The sequence below is a fragment of the Eumetopias jubatus genome, unplaced genomic scaffold (genome assembly GCF_037043125.1).
Source record: "Eumetopias jubatus isolate StellerSeaLion01/CBP00866 unplaced genomic scaffold, mEumJub1_p1.0 scaffold_2, whole genome shotgun sequence".
Taxonomy (NCBI): domain Eukaryota; kingdom Metazoa; phylum Chordata; class Mammalia; order Carnivora; family Otariidae; genus Eumetopias; species Eumetopias jubatus.
In genome coordinates this window covers 114,640,452-114,665,326 of record NW_028274808.1, presented here as the reverse complement: position 1 = coordinate 114,665,326, position 24,875 = coordinate 114,640,452, and the positions used below count along the sequence as shown (strand labels likewise).

Sequence of the window (24,875 nt, the reverse complement as noted above, 5' to 3'; positions counted from 1 at the left end):
TTTTTTTTAAATATTTTATTTATTTATTTATTTATTTGACAGAGAGAGACAGAGTGAGAGAGGGAACACAAGCAGGGGGAGTGGGAGACAGAGAAGCAGGCTTCCCGCGGAGCAGGGAGCCTGATGCGGGACTCGATCCCAGGACCCCGGGACCATGACCTGAGCCAAAGGCAGACGCTTAACGACTGAGCCACCCAGGCACCCCTCGCCTTAAATTCCTGAAAAGTTAAAAATAACTTTATCAGCATCCTCCAAGTCCAATGACAGATGCAAACACAGGCAATCAATGACCCATGACCTTCATATATCAGTGTTTTGTCAGTGTGCACTTTCATGCCTAAAATTGAAACCCAAATCTACCTTTCATAGGTAGAAGGGAATCTTTCCTAACTACACGATGAAGGATGACACCAAGGTGTTGTATGATTAGGTCCATCACAATCAACGGGGTAAAGGCAGAACTTTAGCTACAGTGGCAGAAGGATGTGCATGCAGAACCAGTTGAGGATGAGGGTAAGCAGCCTGCAGCCTTCAGTGTCTTCCACACACCCCTTTGTCAAACCGAAGGCATCTCTGGGAGCTTGCATCCACCCTGCCTTGAGTGTAGACATCATCTCTATCATCAGCCTCACCATATGGAACATAACTTTCTACTTATGGTCGGTCACCACTGGAAGATGAACTTCTTAGGGGCACGAGCTATGAATTAGTCACTTTTGTATACCCAGCACAAGCACAGTGCCTAAGATGAAACATCTACTCAAGTGTTGAATATATGGATACTCATATTGTTTTCAATAAAAATATTTATTTTAATATTTACAAGGTTTACATGTTATATAATGAATCACTTACAGTAATACTAAAAACCAGATGGCATAGCATGACTACACTGAGCATTTCCACACATTCATCATGCTTGAAAGGACATCAGAGATCATCAACATTTTTATACAGAGAGGTTAGGTGATTTACTCAATGGAAAGAAGTCTAGCTGGATCTGGAAATTTCCCGCCTGGCATTTTATTTTCCTACTACACACTAAACAAATAAGTACGTAAGTCATTTTGGCTAAAGAAGAGCTTTTGAAATAAAGTCAAATCAGAAACTTCTTATGATTAGAAATGTTCAGAACTCAAAAGAGGACATACATGTTGTCATGCGTGGGCAGACGCAAGGGGAAGTCTTTGGTAGAAGAAAGCAGATTGTGGGAAAGAGTCAGTGAAGGAAAGCACAACATATATGACCCTTGACCTCTCTTTGCATGTTTCAGGCCATCAGAGGGAGCTAGAAGGATTACTCAAAGATAGGTGGTATGGTAAGTTGACACAATGATTGTTGTATGGCAACACTGAGGTAAATGGACAAATCAGCTCTAGCCCAAGGTGACTGTCCCACAGGCTTCTGCAGCCCTGAGCCACCTCGAGGGCTAAAGCCAACAGTAACTCACACACCTATAACCTGGTCTTTGCAGCTGACCTATGGAGTAGATCAAAATAGACCTTTAAGGAATTGAGGCCTGAGTTCAAACTCCAAGAAAACAAAGGGAAATTTTTGCATAATGATAATGAACTGGCTGCGTAAATCCTCATGAAAGCAAAGTAATCCCACCTCTCTTCTGTCATTCATATACACTGCTAACCAAAGCTTTCATTCAAACTCATGAGCCCTTTCCCTATCACTGTAGCACTACATGTTTCACTTCATCAAAAAGGCTGTATCGTATCTGAGGTTTTTTGGTCATATGGAAGAGTTTCTGAACAAGGACATTCCTGGATCAGTCTAAACCCACAGGTAACGATGAGTGATGAATATCCTTGGCATGAACACCACATATCCCATTGCAAGCTTCTTATTTTGCAAGCTGTCCATACTTCAGCGTGAAAATTTCTATTAGATTCCCCAGAGCCATGAAGCAGGTAGAAGATTTTAGCAGCCCTGAATGCAAGGCAGCCCACGGAAATATGGATTCAACTACAGGAAATAATAGTCACCGTTGAAAACTATTTTATGCCTGGAGCCAACCCACAAAACTAATGCAATAACAGAGATCCTAAGTTAAAGCTGGAAATTGCTACCCAGGTCAGGCTACTCCCTGGAGCCCAGATAGGATTACTTTGGGTGCATTCTGGAACTCTGCAGCTGGTCTAGGTTTTCATTGTCCCATATAATGAACTTTCACTATTTCCTTTAATAATCCTCAACCCTGTGTCTTGCGTTGGATAGTCAGTCTGAATTTATCTTTTCCCAATTTCAGTTTTTCATTCCTTCTTAATTTCAGACAAAGCTAAAAAAAAAAAAAAAAAATCCCCATATCCCTGGAATTATACCTAGATTTTCTGATTTAGCTCTTTACCTTTCCCTAGAGCCTTTGCTCTTTCGATACATTGACCACTTTTCCCTGACACCTGGCCAACTTGCCAAGTTCCCTCAGGTCAATCTGAGATCCAAAATAGATGCATTATAATAGAAAGAACAGTTGATTGGTCAGGGTGCTGGAGCAGAAACCTAGCCTCTAACTACTATTCACATATTTATTAAGAGAAAAGAAATGACTCTGGTGCTATATGTTGTGGTTTTCCTGTTCATAAAACCTAAAATAATACTTCTGTGATTTCTACCTGCATCCTGTTACACTGGACCTTCTCCAAAAATATAATAATAATAATTCTCTATTAATCTGGTATTGGGGAGATTCAAACGAATTTCTTGCTAGTTGCATAGCGTTATACTTTGTTAGGACAAATGAAGTACCTAGGATATTTTCACCTTTATACAGTCTTTTCACCCCACATTCACATGCACCAGCCTTGAAGTCTGTTATCAAGAACAGGAATTGCTCTGATGCACTTGTTTGAGCAATTGATGTGAAACACATCATCTTATTTGCAAAAAGAAAAAAAGTGTAATGCTCATAGACCTATCTAAAGCAAGGAAATAGTACTCCTGCCTACAGTGGTCTCAGTTTGAATTCTGCTGCATTTGTAACCAATTATGTAATGAGAATCTATTAATTTATAATGCATAAGTAATCCCTCCTTACCAGAGCTAGAAATGAAATATCTACTAAAAGTTGCAGTCATTGAGGAAGAAAATATTATGCCAGTAAATGTGACAGAACATCATATGTCATGCAAAACAACCTATTTTAAATCCCCTTTACCCAGACACATTAAAATAACAACAACAAATCCAATCCGTTTCTAATGAGAGATTATCCCCTTGCTAGAATCAAACATCTAGTAAGTAAAACTGTTCTTTAGAATTTTGTTTTTACAGATGTGTTAATTTGGGTCTTCTGAGGAGTATGGGTCCCCTGAGAAGCATGCATCAAGGTTGTATTAGATGTGTATGGTATGAAGGAGGGCACTTGTTGGGTTGAACACTGGGTATTATATGTAAGTGATGAATCATTAAATCCTACTCCTGACACCCGGCCCGCTTTGGGCCGCTCCGGCCGGTGCTTTGCCCCGGCTTCGCAGTGCGCTCGGCCAACCGCCTCTAGGAGCGCCCAGCCGAACGCCCCGGGAGCCGGCGGGCGGCGGCCCTTGCCGGGGACCCTCCAGCGGGCCCAGGGAGTGAGTGGGGCAGCATTTCCTTCTCCCACTGCTGCTGAGATGGCGGAGATTAGTCGAATTCAGTATGAAATGGAATACACCGAAGGTATTAGTCAGCAGATGAGGGTCCCGGAGAAATTAAAGGTAGCACCACCAAATGCTGACCTGGAACAAGGATTCCAAGAAGGAGTTCCAAACGCTAGTGTCATTATGCAGGTTCCAGAGAGGATTGTTGTAGCAGGAAATAATGAAGACATTCCATTTTCAAGACCAGCAGATCTTGACCTTATTCAGTCAACTCCCTTTAAACCTCTGGCACTAAAAACACCACCTCGTGTACTTACATTAAGTGAAAGACCACTAGATTTTCTGGATTTAGAAAGACCTCCTCCAACCCCTCAAAATGAAGAAATCCGTGCAGTTGGCAGGCTAAAAAGAGAGCGCTCTATGAGTGAAAATGCTGTTCGCCAAAACGGACAGCTGGTCAGAGCTGACTCCATTGTGACACCATCGCCACAACAGGTTCGGGTCTGTCCTCCCCAAATGTTACCTGAAGATGGAGCTAATCTTTCCTCTGCTCGAGGCATTTTGTCGCTTATCCAGTCTTCCACCCGTAGGGCTTACCAGCAGATCTTGGATGTGCTGGATGAAAATCGCAGTGTGAGAAGACAAAATGAAATACGTTGTGAAAGACCTGTGTTGCGTGGTGGGTCTGCTGCCGCCACTTCTAATCCTCATCATGACAACGTCAGGCATGGCATGTCACATATAGATACAACAATTGAAGGAACTTCAGACGACATGACTGCTGTAGATGCAGCTTCGTTAAGAGGGCAGATAATCAAACTAAATAGACGTCTACAACTTCTAGAAGAGGAGAACAAAGAGCGTGCTAAAAGAGAAATGGTCATGTATTCAATTACTGTAGCGTTCTGGCTGCTTAATAGCTGGCTCTGGTTTCGCTGCTAGAGGTAACCTCAGCTCTCAAAAATATTGTCTCAACAGCTGCAAATATAAAGAATTTGCAAACTTAAAAAAAAAAATCCTACTCCTGAAACCAATATTACACTATATGTTAACTAACTAGAATTTAAATAAAAATTGGAAAGAAAAAAAAAGATTAAAACAAAACAAAAAGCCTCTCAGGTGGTTCCCATTGATCTGCACCTCCTGCTGTTCATACCCTGTGTCACCCTCAGGTGGGCTGGCCAAGTGACTTGCTTTTAATCAACAGATTATGGAAAAGTGATGGGATATAATTTCTGTGATTAAGCTACAAAATGTTGTGACTTCCATCTTGCTAAAAGACTCTCACCTCTCTCTCTGATTAAATGAGCCATCATGATGGGAAGACTCATGAAGCAGAGGACTAAGGGAGGCCTCCAGCCAACAGTCAGCAAGGAAGAGGCCCTCAGTAGAACAGCCCACAGAAGCTAAATCTTGCTGGTCTTCCTGTAGTCAAACTTCAGAAGAGACCCAAGCCCTGGCTGGCACCTGATTGTGGCCATGTGAGAGACCTTGAAGCAAAAAACCTGCCTAAGCCATGCCCATATTCCGGTCCCACAGTAACTGTGAGAAAATAAGTGCATGTTGTTGAAAGATGCTAAGTTTGGGGATCATTTGTTACACAGCAATAGATAACTAATATATTATGCAGGTAATATATTGGGGAAGGAAGCAGAAGAAGGCAAGGAGAGCCCTCTTAACCGTGGTGCAGGACTGAACCCTAATAAAGGATAAAGAGAAGAAAGGAGTAATGGGCTGGAAGAGTCTTGGACTCCGGTATAGTCCTATGCAAGTTGCCTGTTGGAAGAATTCCACATCTTGCCAGAATGATCCTGCCTTAGTACCCCTGCTATGCTCAGTCATTGGCTGGGAACCAGCTGAAAGAATCAGAGTCCTGATGCCAGTGTGGTAGTGAATCCAGAAGGGCAGCAGTAGGAGCCCCACAACGGAAGATATGACTGGTACATCTCCATGCTACAGAAGAGAAGCAAACTAATATCACAATATTGGAAAGAAGGGGCGCCTGGGTGGCTCAGTCGTTAAGCATCTGCCTTCGGCTCAGGCCATGATCCCGGGGTCTTGGGATTGAGCCCCACATGAGGCTCCCTGCTCGGCGGGGAGTTTTCTTCTCCCTCTCCTACTCCCCCTGCTTGTGTTCCCTCTCTCACTGTCTCTCTGTGTCAAACAAATAAATAAAATCTTTAAAAATATATATATTGGAAAGAAAAGAGATAGAGAAAGAAAAGAGAAAGTAGAGTTGCTTTCTAAAATCTAAAATATCACTTAAAATGCTCTTGTAGCCCATCCCACCTTCCCAATCATGCTGCCCAGGGTGGGCAGAAAAGCACCAGTCAGGAGTAAGAGGACCTGAAGCAGTAAGAGCATCCATGCTATCACTGTTCCTGCATCCCCTTCACTGGCATGTCATCTGCTGGGGCTGTTTAGAAATCTCTTGCTTTATTGAGTAGGGGATATAGGCTGATTGCATTTTCATTCAAAGGCATCTTATCTCAAGAAAATATTTCTTGGGACAACTGGGTGTCTCGGTCAGTTAAGCGTCTGCCTTCGGCTCAGGTCATGATCCCAGGGTCCTGGAATCGAGTCCCACAGCGGGCTCCCTGCTCAGCGGGAAGCCTGCTTCTCCCTCTGCCTCTACCTGCCACTCCCCCTGTTTGTGTTCTCTCTCTCTCTCACTCCCTCTCTCTCTGACAAATAAATAAATAAAATCCTTAAAAAAAAAAAAAGAAAATATTTCTTTAAGGACAAAAAAGCGTACAAATGAGGGGATAAAAAGAAACACCTGACTTAATTGAGGAATAATAAGACAAAAAGGGAAACAAGGAAAAATACCAAGATGTCTTTTATTTCTTTGAATAATTATTGAGCTTATTTCAGGAAGCATGAGACTGTCTTTTATTTTACAACAAGACAGAAATAAATCATGTATGTAGAAAGCTGAACATGACTATCAACAACATTTCAATTTGGAAGGGCTTACATTTATTCACCAGAATTTTTTTAGAAGCTGATCTAATTCATTATCAAATAAAGCTTTAGGCCCGCTGCACCAGACTGCCCCAGAAGAATACTGAAGAAAGGGCCAGTAGTTTCAAAGAAGTAGAAAGATCAGAGTAGATGAATTATATGAGACCAGAGAATCTGCCAGTTGATTGTATTCTCAGGAGGGACTACAAGACACTTCCTTCACTGAGGAGTCATTGAGAAACTCAAAGAGGCTGTTTTCTGTGGGCCAAGAGTGATAGTAAAATGTGGTTCCATAGGACCATGTGACTGCCATGGGACTCTCTAATATCAATATGAATGATATGATCTCAGAATAGCAAAGACCATGTTTCAGCACTCAATAATTAGAGGTAACATGGATATAATTCTGTAATAGGCAGCAAGACCAGAGTAACAATTAGGGATCCTTGACCGTGGGGAATTTATGGCAATGGCTAATAGACCATCCTGTTCCTGGAGGTAAGATGGATGGGCAGCCAATGATAGTAGTCCTTAATCTATGTAAACATAAGAGATCAAGAGCTGGTGAGCAAAGGCCAATGTCAACTATCTTACTGGAAAATCATGATTCCTTGCACAGCTGTGTTTCTGAACCAATGCTCAGAAACAGAGCCAGTCAACTGAAAGGAGGCCAGGTCTCCTTGAGACAGTGCCAAAACAAGAATATACTGGTATTACATTATGCCCTAAAGGGATCAACAGCCATTTTCCAGAGTAACTACATTGGAGAAAAGGGGATACCCAGATCTTTTGAAAATTATTGGATATAGAATCAGAGCTGACACTGATAGTAGAGGACATGAAATACCATAATGACACTTCTATTAAACTGGGTATAAGTGGTTCAAAGAATATATGGATCCACTCCTGGTATTTCCCCAGTTCCTGAGGTCATACTCAAAACAGATACATTTTGCAACTGTCAGAACGCTTATGTTATTTCTCTGACTTGTGGAGTAACCACCATCAGAGTGGGAAGGGTCGAATGAAGCTTCTGATACTGTCCCCAATAGCCAATATAGTAAATCAAAAAAGCTATGCCATATCCTGTTTGGAATTTCAGATATTACTGCTATCCTCAGAGTCAAAAGATACAGAAATGTTGCTCCCACAACTGTCCCCATTCAGAAAACCAGTATAACCCTTACAAAAGAAAGGGGGAAAAACAGATCACTGTAGACATGTAGAGGATTAAAGACAAGGACGTCTGAAGAAGAAGCATGTACACAGACCTATGGAAGTGGAGGAAAACTGTGCAGATCTTTGCCTCATATTCATGCCCACAAGACAGCATCTATATCAGAGAAGACACTGAAGACCCTGAGGAACAAGCTAACTTATCCAGTGGAAGTAAACCAGCTTTTGTCCTTAGCCACCCTAGTGCTAGCCCAATGGGTCCATAATCAGAGTGGCAATGGTGCCAAGGATAGAGGCAACGCATGGATCCATAATCTTGGGACCAGCTTCAGGAGTAGGGACAGTGGCTTATTCCACTAATACTCCCATTGAAAGCATTTTGGTGGGGATCTTTTTTTAAGTTTTTATTTTAATTCCAGTTAGTGTTATATTAGTTTCAGGTGTAGAATTTAGGGATTCAACACTTTCATAAATCACCCTGTGCTCATCCCCATCACCTACTTAAACCCATTCTCCAACGCACCTCCCCTCCGGTATTTTTGGTGGGGATTTTTTATCTTTATTTGCTTTGTTTTGTTTATAAGGAATTATGGCCACTCACCACACTGAAGCATTAATAACAAAGTGGAAAATAACACGGGGCATGATTGTATCGAGGTAACATGATGGATGCTCTATGGGAGACACTGGTGAGTCTCCAATCCATTTTCCCAGCAGCAGCAATGGAAAAGAGTTTCCAGCATGATAATAGCTTCCCTTCTCATCTGCCCATTTCTCTTTTTTTTCTCTGCCCAAGGGTTTTCTCTACCATCTTGCAACCTGGAAGTATGGGAGAGTCAACACCCCAGGGGCAACTCTCAATCAGTAAAGGATGACTACTGGTGGTTAAATGGCCGAGGGCCCTCATCACTGTCAGATGTGTTCCACATGGTTTCTTGGTAGAACAGTGTTGAGGCATAGTTGCCTACCATACTAACGCACTCTTTGATGCATCCTTCATTAACATTTCTCTTTCTGTTTTCTTATGTCTCATCATAGTTCCTAGGATCACCTCCCGTATAGACAATTTGCTACCAAGTTCTTGTCTTGGGACTACTTTTGAAAGAATACAAGCTAAGGCAATACTGATGATTTAAAACAATAATGCCTTGTTTAGGTTAAAATATAGAGATAAATAAAACACATAGTAACAATAGCATAAACTTCAGTGGACTGACAAAAGAATGTTCTATGATTTTTACTTTATCTAAGACAAGGGTAAAATTACCAACTAACATTAGACTTTGATAAATCAAGGATACATATTGTGACTTCTAAAATGACCACTAAACTTTTGATAAAAGAATATATATCTTCCAAACCAAAATAGTATAAACTGTAATCCAATAAGGGCAATAAGAAAACAAAAGGAACATAAAACAGGCAACAAAAAAATAAAGAAAAAAAGAATGTGTTGCTAGATTTAAATCGAAATATATCAGTAATCACTTCAAGTGTAAAAGGCCTAAAGCATCAATTAAAAGACAGAGACAATAAAACTAGAAAGAAAAATACATCTGTATGCTCAGTACAAAACACACTGTCTTTGCCTGATTTTCCCAGAAGACAGAGCTGAGTCAAAAACTTCTGTGCAGTTCCAGAGTGCGGGAGTGAAAGCCACGGAGAGTGATTCAGAAAAGGGGGGAAAATAATAAAGCATTTAGAATATAAGAATATAACTTCATGATCTCAAGAAAGGAAAAGATTGGTAATTTAAAAAAAGACGTAACTTAACAAATTCTGTGGATTTAATGGACAGCATGGTGATTATAGTTAATAATGCTGTGTTACATAGTTGAAAGTTACTGAGAGTAGATCTTAAATGTTCGAACCACAAAAAAGTAATGATAATTATGTGACGAGATGAAGACATTAGCTAAAGTTATTGTGGTAATCATTTTGCAATATAAAATGTATCAAATCAACACACTGTAGACCTTATCATACACAATGTAATAATATCAGCTTTATGTCAATAAAGCTGGAAAAATTGAAAAGATGAATAAAAAAATTTTTAAATTAAAAAGCACTAATTATAAAGATAAAAAGTGACGAATGAGCCCATACTAACATTAAAATAAAGAATATTTGTTTATTAAAATACAAACCTAAGGAGTTAAAAGGCAAACCACAGGATGAGAAAATATATTTTTAATATATAGTGAAAGGGCTCTTAAGATAATATATAAGGATCTTTTTGAAATCAATCAGAAAAAGACAGACAGACAACCCAATAGAAAATTATAGCAAGAGAGTTAAACAGATTTTTGGAAAGAGGATATACAAATAGTCAGCAAAAATGTAAACAGGGACACATCTTCATTATAATAAGGAAAACGAAAACTGAAATGACATGAACTATCAATGCACAACGTCCACAGGCTAAAATTTAGATGACAGACATTCCATGTTTTGGTAAGCATGTGCAACAATGGGAACAAATTTTTTTTTTTTTTTTTAAGTAGGCTCCATGCCTAGCACAGAGCGCAATGTGGCGCTTGAACTCACAACCCTGAGATTGAGACCGGAGCCGAGATCAAGAGTCAGATGCTCAACTGACTGAACTACCAAGGCACCCCAACAGGAACATTTTTATGGTGCCTTCAGGAGCATGGTTTAGCCTCCTTGGAAAATCATATTATCAACTACAAAAAATATATATACATTTTCCATGACCTAATTTCACTCCTACCCAACAGAAATGCATGCACATCTGTTACCCAAGAGACATATACAAGAATCACAGCAGCACTATGTCTATTAACTATAGAATAAACAAAAAATTGTGATATATTCATAAATGGATCACTATAGGAATGAACAACCTACAACTATACTCAACAATGTGGAGTAATCTTAAAAATACAATGTTTCGTGAAAGAAGCCAGATATAAAATAATATATAATGTATAATTCAATTTACATAAAGTTCAAAGAAGTGAAAGTTAACTCTTTTGTTTAGAGATGCATTATTGATGACACTCTATAAGGAAAATCAAAGAGATGATTCCTAAAGAAGTTAGGATAGTGGTTCCCCTTTGGGGCAGAGACAGGCTAATAAGTGAGTGGAGGGAGAACTTCTAAGGTTCTGACAGTATTCTATTCTTTCTCCAAAAGGATGGTTACACCAGTTTGCACTTTGTGATAATTAACTGAGTTATGCATTTATGTTTTCTGTACTTTTCTATACCTGTGTTACATTTCATGAAGAACATGTTTTTAAGGAAAGCAGCTGTATAGAACAATCCAACAAACCAACAAACCTGAGAGAACTAAGGGACTATTTCTCTTTAACTGATGACCATAGACTTATATTCTTGAGCTCACTCTGTAGTGATAAGTCATAAATGCATCAATCATCTGTATAGAATGAAAAATCTACTTTCTTGTTGTGTGATAAAATTTGACTGACAAATTACATTTAAGTCACATTACCCCACCTTTAACTGCATGTTATCAATGTGTCATTAACCACAACCTTGCTAATAAACAATTTTCTTTATCACCAAATTTTCATCAACATCTGCCTGGAAGGCACTTCTTTTCTTGAACAGTCTGACTATTGTTTTTGCAATGCTATTAGACAAGTTTTGTGAAGCTTCTTTGCAAAATCCCCTAATGACCTAAAAGCTGTTTCATTCATTCTCATGCCCATGACACTCTCCTTATACTGAGCTCTTAAATTTCATGATATCCAATGACTCTAAATCCAATTTTTCTTATTTTGTATTTTTCATCTTCAATCTCTTTGCTTGAAGCAACATTTTTTTCATCTCCAATTTTCAAAGCACAAATCAAATTATGCCTCTATTATACTTTAACTCTAATAGCTTCCCTACAGAACAAAGAAAAAACTTCTTAAAAATGTGTTCACGGGCCTCTAGAATACAAGTTCCAAACTTTCTCCCCAACCTCATTCTCTAAGAAAACTATACTTTCTTTCATACATTCACTGCCCTTAGAAAGACAGATGTACACACACACATTGTTGCCCAATACACACTTCACTTACCTTCCACAGACCAGTGTTCAAACTCATTTTGTCTATAATAAATTCAACAAAACCAGCACCAAAATGAAAAAACCAGCACCAAAATGAAAATTAGGTCAAATCTCATTTATAAACTTCGATGGAAATAATATAATACTAACCAGTTTAAAAGAATAATACATCCTGAAAAAGCTTTAACCCAAGAAAACAGGGAACATTCACTGAAAAATTTGTTTATGTAATTCACAATTACCACAAAAGGAAATGACTCTCAACTTTACAAAGAATATTCATCAATATCCTACAACAAACACCTCAATAAAGACAGAAAAAAGCAAAGATGTTCATGACAACACTAACATTTAAGTCCATATTAACTATATTACCAATGAATAAAACCAAAAAAAATAAAGTTATAAATATTTGAAGTGAAAACTACAAATAATTTATAAATAAACTTGCCTATCAAAGACAAGAATCAGCTGAAAAATCAGAACTAACTAGCAAATCAGTAAGATGGCTAGTGAGATGTCAAATATACACCAGAGGCACTGTAGAAATAAAATAAAATTCTGTGTTCAGAATGTAAACCATAAAAAGAATCCAAGTATATACAAGAATTAGGTATATAACAAATCTCACATTTCAAACTCAAAGGTTAAACTTTTTTAAAAAAATTGATGCTGAAAGAACTGGATACCTATATGAAAAACTATAATATACCATGCATAAAACACACTGTAGATGAAATAAATAACTAAATATGAAGAAAAACCTATAAAGTAAGTAGAAGGAAATATAGAAGACTATCTCTCTGTACTCATATAACAAAGAGGGCTTTCTTTTTTTTAAAATGTCACAAAGGAAAAGATAGATTTGACTACCTTAAAGTTTTCCAATGTAAAATGCACCCATAAACAGAACTGAACAGGCAGAGCTGACCGAGAAAATAATTACAAGACAGATACAAAGAATTAATCTTCCATATTGTTTAAGGCTCCCCAAGTCAATAAAAAAGACTAGCAAATTTTAAATATTTTTTAAAGATTTATTTATTTATTTTGGGGGGAGGGGTAGAGAGAGAAGGAGAGAGAGTCTCAAGCAGACTCCACAATGAGCATTGAGCCCCAAAGTGGGGCTCAATGTGCAGCTCGATCTCACAACCCCAAGATCTCAACCTGAGTGGAAACCAAGAGTTGGTGACTTAACCAACTGTGCCACAGGTGCCCCCAAAGACTAGCAAATTTTAAAATGGGCAAATGACCTGAACAGGCAATTAAAATTTCCAAAATGAAAGGTGTATCATTAAAGCAATTAAAAATTCCACTAATGTATCTTTCAAAAGTTGTTAGAGTTATATTATCACCCAGAAAGTTATTTTGAAACTTTTGAATTATTATCAACAAGACCAAAACTTTAAGAAGTTTGTTCTTTGGAAAAATTTAAAGCAATAAAGTTTGATATGTATGTATTTAAATTTTAACCATAAAAAATATAAATGTTAAAATGAGAAAAGAACAATCAACATCTATATAATCCTGCAGGTATATTTTTTTACCTATTGAAAACCAGAAGATAATATTTGTCAAGATACACAAGCCTTTAAATAAAACCAACAACAAAAAATGCCTGATTGAGTTTTAAATGAAAACTTTTCTGTGATTAATAAACTAACAAATACAGTAAGCAAAGTTTAAGGAAAGATACTCAAAGATGAGAGACCTTTTGCACATCAATGGCTTGAACTTTTTTTAGCAAGATGGTAGGCAGAGTAACCGTCAGACTCTCTAAAATCATCCTTCAGAACTTGGAATCATTCAGGGTGCCACTGTGATAGTTTAAAATGCACATAATTGGAGCGATGTCACCAAGATGAAAAATAAAAACCTAACAACTGTTTAAGAACAAGACACTGCTGGGCGCCTGGGTGGCTCAGTTGGTTAAGCGACCGCCTTCGGCTCAGGTCGTGATCCTGGAGTCCCGGGATCGAGTCCCACATCGGGCTCCCTGCTCAGCGGGGGGTCTGCTTCTCCCTCTGACCCTCTTCCCTCTCGTGCTCTCTGTCTCTCATTCTCTCTCTCTCAAATAAATAAATAAAATCTTAAAAAAAAAAAAAAAGAACAAGACACTGCTGAGAAAATCCTACAACGTGGAGTGAGGCTGAAGCATCCCCTGTACCAGAGACCAAGACAGACTGTATTAGAAGGGTAGGAGAAGCATCTACACATTGACTGCATTGCTTTTCCCCCAGGACAGTGCAGGACCATATAGAAACCCCACTGCTAAATGAAATAAAGAACAGAAAAACAATAGAAAAGATTAACCAAACTAAGAATTGATTCTTTGAAAAGACAAAAATGACAAACCCTTAGCTAGACTAACCAAGGAAAAAAGAAAAAGGACCCAAATCAGCAAAATTATAAATAAAAAAGGAGGCATTAGAGCTGATACCACAGAAATTCAAAGGACTGTAAGAAGCTCCTATGAACAATTATACATCAAATCTGGACAACTGGGAAAAAATGGAAAATTCATAGAAACTTACAACTTACCTAGACTGAGTCAGGAAGAAGTAGATAATCTGAATAGCCTAATCACTAGTAAGGAGATTGAATCAGTAATCAAAACTCTTCCAGTGAAGAAAAGGGGGCCAGACAGCTGCACAGATTAATTTTATCAAACATTTAAAGAAGAATTAACAGCAATCCTTTTCAAATTCTTTAAAAAATCAAAGAGGTGAGAACATTCCCAAACTCATTTTATGAGGCCAGCATTATCTTGATACCAAAACTAGAAAAGGACACTACCAGAAAAGAAAACTGTAGGCCAATACCCCTGATGAATACAGATGAAAAAATTCCCAATAAAATACTAGCAAACCAGGGCGCCTGGGTGGCTCGGTCGTTAAGTGTCTGCCTTCAGCGCAGGTCATGATCCCAGGGTCCTGGAATCAAGCCCCGCAATGGGCTCCCTGCTCGGTGGGAAGGGAAGCCTGCTTCTCCCTCTCCCACTCCCCCTGCTTGTGTTCCTGCTCTCACTATCTCTCTCTGTGTGTCAAATAAATAAATAAAATCTAAAAAAAAAAAAAAAATACCAGCAAACCAAATTCAGCAGCACACTGAAAGGGTCATTCACCGTGATCAAGCGAGATCTATCCCAGGGATACAAGGATGCAACAAACGCAAATCGATCAATATGATACATCACATGGAATGAAAGAAAAGAATCATATGATCATTTCAATATGATACAGAAAAAGCATTTAGCAAAAATGCTTCATGATAAAAAAATTCTTAACAAATTAGGCAACAAAATAAGGTCATATATGATCCATTCATGATAAAAAAATTCTTAACAAATTAGGCAACATAATAAGGTCATATATGACAAGTCCACAGCTAACATCATAGTCAATGGTGAAAGGCTGAGAGCCTTCGGTTGTTCCTAAGATCAGGAACAAGACAAAGGTACCTACTCTCACCACTACTATTCAGCATGGTACTAGAAGTCCTAACTAGATTAGCCAGCAAAATACATACATACATACATACATACATACATAAAAGCCATCAGAATTAGAAAGGAAAGAGTAAAATTATCTTTATTTTCAGATGACATGATTTTGTATGCAGAAAATCCTAAAGACTCAACCAAATTTTGGTTAGATGTAATTAATAAATTCACTAAAGTTGTAAGATACAAAATTAACATACAAAATCAGTAGTGTTTCTATATACTAACAACGAACTTTCTGAAAAATAAAGAAACCCATCCCATTTACCATGGCATCCAAAAACAATAAAATACTTAGGAATAAAGTTAACTAAGGAGATAAAAGATCTCTACTCTGAAAGGTGTAAGATACTGATGAAAGAAATTGAAGATGACACAAATAAATGGAAAGATTCCAGTGTGTGGACTGGAAAAATTAATATTATTAAAATGTCAATACTACCAAATGCCATCTGTAGATTCAAAGCAGTCCCTCTCAAGAATCCAATGGCATTTTTTACACAAGTAGAAAAACTCTCCTAAAATTTATGTGGAACCAAAAGAGACCCCCAAATAACCAAAAAAAGTCCTGAGAAAGAAGAACAAAGCAGGAGACATCACACTTCCTGACTTCAAGTCATACTCATCAAAACAGTATGGTACTGGCATAAAAACAGACAAATAGGGCAATGGAAGAGATCGAGACCCTGAAATAACCCCAAGCATATATGGTCAGCTAATATTTGACAAGGAAACCAAGAATACTCAATGGAGAAAAGATAGGCTTTTTAATAAATGGTGCTGGGATAATTGGATATTTGCATGTAAAAGAGTGAAATGGACCCATATTTATACCACTTATAAAAATTAATCAAAAATAGATTAAAGAATTAAATGTAAGACCTGAAACCAAGAAACTCCTAGGAGAAAAGATAGAAACAAAGCCCCTTGACATGGTCTTGGTAATGATTTTTTGGATATGACACCTAAAGCACAAGTAACAAAATAAAAAATAAACAAGTATGAGTACATCAAACTAAAGAGCTGCTGCACAGCAAAAGAAACCATAAACGAAGTGAAAAGACAACCTTTGGAATGGGGAAAAAAGATTGGCAAACCATATAACTGAGAAGGGGTTAATATCCAAAGTATAAAAAGAACTCATACAACTTAATAGCAAAAAAAAGAAAGAAAAAACAATTAAAAGATAGGCAAAGGGGAAGGGGGCAGAGCAAGATGGTGGAGGAGTAGGAGACCTGGATTTCATCTGATCTCAGGAATTCAGCTGAATAGGGATCAAACCATTCTGAACACCTACGAACTCAACAGGAGATCGAAGAAAAGAATAGCAACAACTCGCTGAACAGAAAAGCGACCACTTTCTGGAAGGTAGGACATGCGGAGAAGTGAATCCGAGGTGATATTCGGGAGGATAGACGGCGAGGGAGGGGGTCTCTGTCGGCTGCTTCTGGCAAGTGATAGAGCCACATCGGAACTTTGAGAAGTCGGCTTCGCGGACAGATGTCACTCCAGTGGCTAAGCAGGGGGTGGAACCCTCGCGGGACAGTGTGGTCTCAGGACCCTCGGGGTCACAGAAAGACCACGGGTGCCTGAGTGCAGCAGAGCTCCCAGGTATCGGAGCTGGGAAGCCGGCTGCAGAGACGGAGCTGAGGAGCAAGCTCTCAGCTCAGGGTTGCCATAAACTGTGATCGGTGACAGTCGGGCCACTGCTCCGCCAGCAGGGACCCAACAAGTGGCAGATCCCCCAGGAGGAGCGGCATGGGAGCGCACCGCAGGGATCTGCTGGGTTTGGAGACTCCACACAGGTCAGGAGCCAGAGATAGAAACGCTCGGTCACAGGCCGGGTGAGCACGGAGTCCGGCCAGAGACCGGGGAGATGGGAGTGACTGACTGCTTTTCTCTGGGGGCGCACTGAGGAGCGGGCCCTGAGTTCTCGGGTCCTCCAGGCAGAGATTGGGAGACCGCCATTTTCACTCTCATCCTCCAACACTGTACAGAAAGCTTGCAGGGAACAAAAGCTCCCGAGAGCAAACCCGACCTGATTGCTTAGCCCGGACAGGCAAGGGTGGGGCAATTCCGCCTCGGCAAAGACATTTGGGAACCACAGCCACAGGCCCCTCCCCCAGAAGATCAGCAAGAACAGCCAGCCAAGACCAAGTTTACCGATCAATGAGAACAGGAGAACTCCAGCGCTAGGGGAATACTGCACATAGAATTCATGGCTTTTTTACCATTAGTCTTTCAAAGTTAATTTTTTTAACTGTTTTTTTTTTTTTGAATTTTTCTTTGTCCCTTTTCCAACCAACATCTTATCAATCCCTTTTTTAAAAAAAAAAAACATTTTTATTTTTCATTTTTAGAGTCATATTTTATCCCTTCATAGTAGTTACCTTTATTTTTGGCAAATATATATAAGTTGTTCTCTCGTTAAAATTTTGAGATTCAGTTTCTTCTAACATATCAAAATATACCCTAAATCTCTAGTGTATGGCTTTTTTCCAGTCTCCTGCCTGCTCAAATTCTCTCCCCGTTTTTCTCTTTCTTTCTTTCCTTTTTTTTAATCCTCTTCTTTATTTTTTCAAACACCTTCTGATCAATTCCTTTTTTAAAATTTTTTATAATTTTCATTTTTACAGTTATATTCCATCCCTTCATCGTATCAACCCTTATTTTGTACACATATAAGTCTTTCTTTCTTTAAAATTGTAGGAGGCACTTTCTTCTAACAGACCAAAATACACCCAAAATCTAGTGTGTGGCACTGATCTATGCACCAGCCTGATCATATTTGATCATATTCTGTTTTTTTGTTTTGTTTTGTTCTGTTTTTGTTTGTTTTTAGCTTTTTCTTTTTCTTTTTCTCTTTCTTTTTTCTTCCGTTTTTCTTTCTTTCCCCTTTTTTTTCCCCTGATTTCAGGTCTTTTCTGATTTGTTTAGAGTATATTTTCTGGGGATGTGGTTAACCTGTTAGCATTTTGTTCTCTCATTCATCCATTCTCCTCTGGGCAAAATGACAAGTCGGAAAAATCACCTCAACAAAAAGAACAAGAGATAGTACCGTCTGCCAGGGACCTACTCAATACAGACATTAGTGCGATGTCGGACCTAGAGTTCAGAATCATGACTTTAAAGATACTAGCTGGGCTTGAAAAAAGCATTGAAGTTATTAGAGAAACCCTTTCTGGAGAAATAAAAGAACAAAAATCTAACCAAGTCAAAATCAAAAAAGCTATTAATGAGGTGCAATCAAAAATGGGGGCACTAACTGCTAGGATAAATGAGGCAGAAGAGAGAATCAGCGATATAGAAGACCAAATGATGGAAAATAAAGAAGCTGAGAAAAAGAGAGATAAACAACTACTGGATCACGAAGGCAGAATTCGAGAGATAAATGATACCATAAGACGAAACAACATTAGAATAATTGGGATCCCAGAAGAAGAAGAAAGAGAGAGAGGGGCAGAAGGTATATTGGAGCAAATTATAGCAGAGAACTTCCCTAATGTGGGGAAGGAAACAGGCATCAAAATCCAGGAGGCACAGAGAACCCCTCTCAAAATCAATAAAAATAGGTCAACACCCCGACATCTAATAGTAAAACTTACGAGTCTCAGAGACAAAGAAAATCTTGAAAGTAGCTCGGAAGAAGAGATATGTAACCTATAATGGTAGAAACATTAGATTGGCAACAGACCTATCCACAGAGACCTGGCAGGCCAGAAAGGACTGGCATGATATCTTCAGAGCACTAAACGAGAAAAATATGCAGCCAAGAATACTATATCCAGCTAGGCTGTCATTGAAAATAGAAGGAGAGATAAAAATCTTCCAGGACAAACAAAAATTAAAGGAATTTGCAAACACGAAACCAGCCCTCCAAGAAATATTGAAAGGGGTCCTCTAAGCAAAGAGAGAGCCTAAAAGTAACATAGACCAGAAAGGAACAAGACAATATACAGTAACAGTCACCTTACAGGCAATACAATGGCACTAAATTCATATCCTTCAATAGTTACCCTGAATGCAAATGGGCTAAACGCCCCAATCAAAAGACACACGCTATCAGATTGGATTAAAAAACAAGATCCATCGATATGCTGTCTGCAAGAGACTCATTTTAGACCCAAAGACACCCCCAGATTGAAAGTGAGGGGGTGGAAAACCATTTACCATGCTAATGGACACCAAAAGAAAGCTGGGGTGGCAATCCTTATATCAGACAAATGAGATTTTAAACTAAAGACTGTAATAAGAGATGAGGAAGGACACTATATCCTACTTAAAGGGTCTATCCAACAAGAAGATCTAACAATTGTAAATATCTATGCCCCTAGCATGGGAGCAGCCAATTACATAAGGCAATTAATAACAAAAGCAAAGAAACACATTGACAACAATACAATAATAGTGGGAGGCTTTAACACGCCCTTGACTGAAATGGACAGCTCATCTAAGCAAAAGATCAACAAGGAAATAAAGACTTTAAATGACACCCTGGACCAAATGGACTTCACAGACATATTCAGGACATTCCATCCCAAAGCAATGGAATGCACATTCTTCTCTAGTGCCCATGGAACATTCTCCAGAATAGATCACATCCTGGGTCACAAATCAGGTCTCAACCAGTACCAAAAGATTGGGATTATTCCCTGCATATTTTCAGACCACAATGCTTTGAAACTAGAACTCAATCACAAGAGGAAAATCAGAAAGAACTCAAATACATGGAGGCTAAAGAGCATCCTACAAAAGAATGAATGGGTCAACCAGGAAATTAAAGAAGAATTAAAAAAATTCATGGAAACCAATCAAAATGAAAACACAACTGTTCAAAATCTTTGGGATGCAGCAAAGGCAGTCCTGAGAGGAAATTATATAGCAATACAAGCCTTTCTCAAGAAACAAGAAAGGTCTCAAATATACAACCTAACCCTACACTTAAAGGAGCTAGAGAAAAAACAGCAAATAAAGCCTAAACCCAGCAGGAGAAGAGAAATAATAAAGATCAGAGCAGAAATCAATGAACTAGAAACCAAAAGCACAGTAGAACAGATCAACGAAACTAGGAGCTGGTTCTTTGAAAGAATTAACAAGATTGATAAACCCCTGGCCAGACTTATCAAAAAGAAAAGAGAAATGACCCAAGTCAACAAAATCATGAATGAAAGAGGAGAGATCACAACCAACACCAAAGAAATACAAACAATTATAAGAACATATTATGAGCAACTCTATGCCAGCAAATTAGTTAACCTGGAAGAAATGGATGCATTCCTAGAGATGTATCAACTACCAAAATTGAACCAGGAAGAAACAGAAAACCTGAACAGACCTATAACCACTAAGGAAATTGAAGCAGTCATCAAAAATCTCCCAAGAAACAAAAGCCCAGGGCCAGATGGCTTCCCAGGGGAATTCTACCCAACATTTAAAGAAGAATTAATACCTATTCTTCTGAAACTGTTCCAAAAAATAGAAATGGAAGGAAAACTTCCAAACTCATTTTATGAGGCCAGCATTACCGTGATCCCAAAACCAGACAAAGACCCCATCAAAAAAGGAGAATTACAGACCGATATCCTTGATGAACATGGATGCAAAAATTCTCACCAAAATACTAGCCAACAGGATCCAACGGTACATTAAAAGGATTATTCACCATGACCAAGTGGGATTTATCCCTGGGCTGCAAGGTTGGTTCAACATCCACAAATCAATCAATGTGATACAATACGTTAACAAAAGAAAGAACAAGAATCATATGACCCTCTCAATAGATGCAAAAAAAGCATTTGAGAAGTACAGCATCCTTTCTTGATCAAAACTCTTCAGAGTATAGGGATAGAGGGTACATACCTCAATATCATAAAAGCCATCTATGAAAAACCCACAGCGAATATCATTCTCAATGGGGAAAAGCTGAGAGCTTTCCCCCTAAGGTCAGGAACGCGGCAGGGATGTCCACTCTCACCACTGCTATTCAACATAGTGTTAGAAGTCCTAGCCACAGCAATCAGACAACAAAAAGAAATCAAAGGCATCCAAATCGGCAAAGAGGAAGTCAAACTCTCACTCTTTGCAGATGATATGATACTTTATGTGGAAAACCCAAAAGACTCCACCCCAAAACTGCTAGAACTCATACAGGAATTCAGTAAAGTGGCAGGATATAAAATCAATGCACAGAAATCGGTGGCATTCCTGTACACCAACAACAAAGAGAGACAAATTAAGGAGTCAATCCCATTTATAATTGCACCCAAAAGCATAAGATACCTAGGAATAAATCTAACCAAAGAGGCAAAGGATCTGTACTCAGAAAACTATAAAATACTCATGAAAGAAATTGAGGAAGACACAAAGAAATGGAAAAACGTTCCATGCTCATGCACTGGAAGAACAAACATTGTGAAGATGTCAATGCTACCTAGAGCAATCCACACATTCAATGCAATCCCCATCAAAATACCATCCACTTTTTTCAAAGAAATGGAACAAATAATCCTAAAATTTGTATGGAACCAGAAGAGACCCCGAATAGCCAGAGAAATGTTGAAAAAGAAAAGCATAGCTGGCGGCATCCCAATTCCGGACTTCCAGCTCTATTACAAAGCTGTCATCATCAAGACAGTATGGTACTGGCACAAAAACAGACACATAGATCAATGGAACAGAATAGAGAGCCCAGAAATGGACCCTCAACTCTATGGTCAACTCATCTTTGACAAAGCAGGAAAGAATGTCCAATGGAAAAAAGACAGTCTCTTCCACAAATGGTGTTGGGAAAATTGGACAGCCACATGCAGAAGAATGAAACTGAACCATTTCCTTACACCACACACAAAAAGAAACTCCAAAGGGTTGGAAGACCTAAATGTGAGACAGGAGTCCATCAAAATCCTAAAGGAGAACACAGTCAACAACCTCTTCGACCTCAGCTGCAGCAACTTCTTCCTAGAAACATCACCAAAGGCAAGGGAAGCAAGGGCAAAAATGAACTCTTGGGACTTCATCAAGATAAAAAGCTTTTGCACAGCAAAAGACACAGTCCAGAAAACCAAAAGACAACCGACAGAATGGGAGAAAATATTTGCAAATGACACATCAGATAAAGGGCTAGTATCCAAAATCTATAAAGAACTTACCAAACTCAACACCCAAAGAACAAATGATCCAATCAAGAAATGGGCAGAAGACATGAACAGACATTTTTCCAAAGAAAACATCCAAATGGCCAACAGACACATGAAAAAGTGCTCAACATCGCTCGGCATCAGGGAAATCCCAATCAAAACCTCAATGAAATACCACCTCACAGCAGTCAGAATGGCTAAAATTAACAAGTCAGGAAACGACAGATGTTGGCGGGGATGCGGAGAAAAGGGAACCCTCCTACACTGTTGGTGGGAATGCAAGCGGGTGGAACCACTCTGGAAAACAGTATGGAGGTTCCTCAAAAAGTTGAAAATAGAGCTACCATACGATCCAGCAATTGCACTACTGGGTATTTACCCCAAAGATACAAATGTAGGGATCCGAAGGGGTACGTGCACCCCAATGTTTATAGCAGCAATGTCCACAATAGCCAAACTGTGGAAAGAGCCAAGATGTCCATCAACAGATGAATGGATAAAGAAGATGTGGTATATATACACAATGGAATATTATGCAGCCATCAAAAGGAATGAGATCTTGCCATTTGCAACGACGTGGATGGAACTGGAGGGTGTTATGCTGAGTGAAATAAGTCAATCAGAGAAAGACATGTATCATATGACCTTACTGATATGAGGAATTCTTAATCTCAGGAAACAAACTGAGGGTTGCTGGAGTGGTGGGGGGTGGGAGGGATGGGGTGGCTGGGTGATAGACACTGGGGAGGGTATGTGCTATAATGAGTGCTGTGAATTGTGCAAGACTGTTGAATCAGAGATCTGTACCTCTGAAACAAATAATGCAATATATGTTAAGAAAAAAAAAAGAAGAAGAAGATAGCAGGAGGGGAAGAATGAAGGGGGGTAAATCGGAGGGGGAGACGAACCATGAGAGATGATGGACTCTGAAAAACAAACTGAGGGTTCTAGAGGGGAGGGGGGAGGGTGGGGGGAGGGGTTAGCCTGGTGATGGGTATTAAACGCACATTCTGCGTGGAGCACTGGGTGTTATGCACAAACAATGAATCATGGAACACTACATCAAAAACTAATGAAGTAATGTATGGTGATTAACATAACAATAAAAATTTTTAAAAAAAAAGGTAGTCAAAGCACCTGAATAGACATTTGTCCAAAAAAGATATGCAAAAGGCCAACAGGTCATAAAAAGATGCTGAACATCACTATTCATTAGAGAAATTCAAATTAAAAGCACAATGAGATATCATTTCATACCTGCTAGAATCATCATTATCAAAAAGACAAAAGATTACAAATGGTGGCATGCATGTGGAGAAAAGGGAACCATTACGCACTGTGGTGGGAATCCTGACCAAAATATAATCCAGTGATAAATTATTTCAGACTCCAAGTGTTCTAGGACAGCGCCACCCAATAGACCTATAATGTAAGCTACATATGTAATTTTAAATTTTCTAGTAGCCACATTTTAAAAAGAAGAAACAGGTGACATTAATTTATGAATATTTATTACTTAAGCCAATAAATTCAAAATATTCATTTCAACATGAAATCAATAAAAAATTTAATCATCTTGCATTCTTTATTTTGTACTACACCTTCGAAATGCAGTGTGTGTTTACACTTAACAGCGTTTCTCAGGGTGGGCGTGCCATATTTTAAATACTCAATAACCACATGTGGCCAGAGCCTGCTCTACTGAGCAGCACGATTCCAGAAGCTCAGAGAGGGGAGAGACCAATGTGCACGTAGTAAAAGGCATAGAAAACCCGCAGTGCCTGAGGAAGAGACGCTGCTGGAACCTCGTGGAAAATCTGTGAGTGCATTACAATATCCAAGTGATGGAGGGGCTCAGGCCCACACCAGTGGAGCAGGGACACTGTCTAGTAGGCTGGGACAAGAATGTGTCTTGCTCTGTCTTTTATCCTCCCAACTAAGCCGGACTTAGTGCCTTCACTTATTAAGTGACCCCAAAGTGTGGAAGAAATGAATCAGTGAATGAATAAATGAATCAACCAATGAATCAATCAATCAGTGAATTTATAAAGCTCTGTCCCTAGAAAACAAGCTACAGTTCGGGAGGAGTTTGCTATGGTCCCTTCGTCTGTGATACTAAGTTCTTGTGGATGGTTAGGGGATCAAAGCAAAAAGTCACACATCTGCAAAAAGTCACTATTCCTAACAGACCTATTCTCTCCTAGGGCACTTGAGAAATTTCACAAAGCCATGGAGCTCCCTGACTTCCTTCCCGGATCCAGGTGGGTGGGCAGAGAACTCTGATACTCACTGCCTCTTCTGCCTGCCAAATCGACTCCAGCATCCCCGGATGCATTCAGATTTGGGCACACGGTTGCCCTCTCTCTTTTTCTCCAACAAGCCCCAAATCATTCTCTTTTGACTGTTCTTTGACATTGGTGCTCCAAGATGAGGCAGCTGAGGGATCAGAGTAATTTAATGCAGCTTTGCATT

At 39.1% G+C, this 24,875-nt stretch overlaps 1 pseudogene; it reads left to right on the top strand.

The window, feature by feature from the left end:
• The first annotated feature begins 3,475 nt into the window (after window positions 1-3,475).
• LOC114222660 (mitochondrial fission factor pseudogene) lies at window positions 3,476-4,592 on the top strand (annotated as a pseudogene).
• Window positions 4,593-24,875: the final 20,283 nt, after the last annotated feature.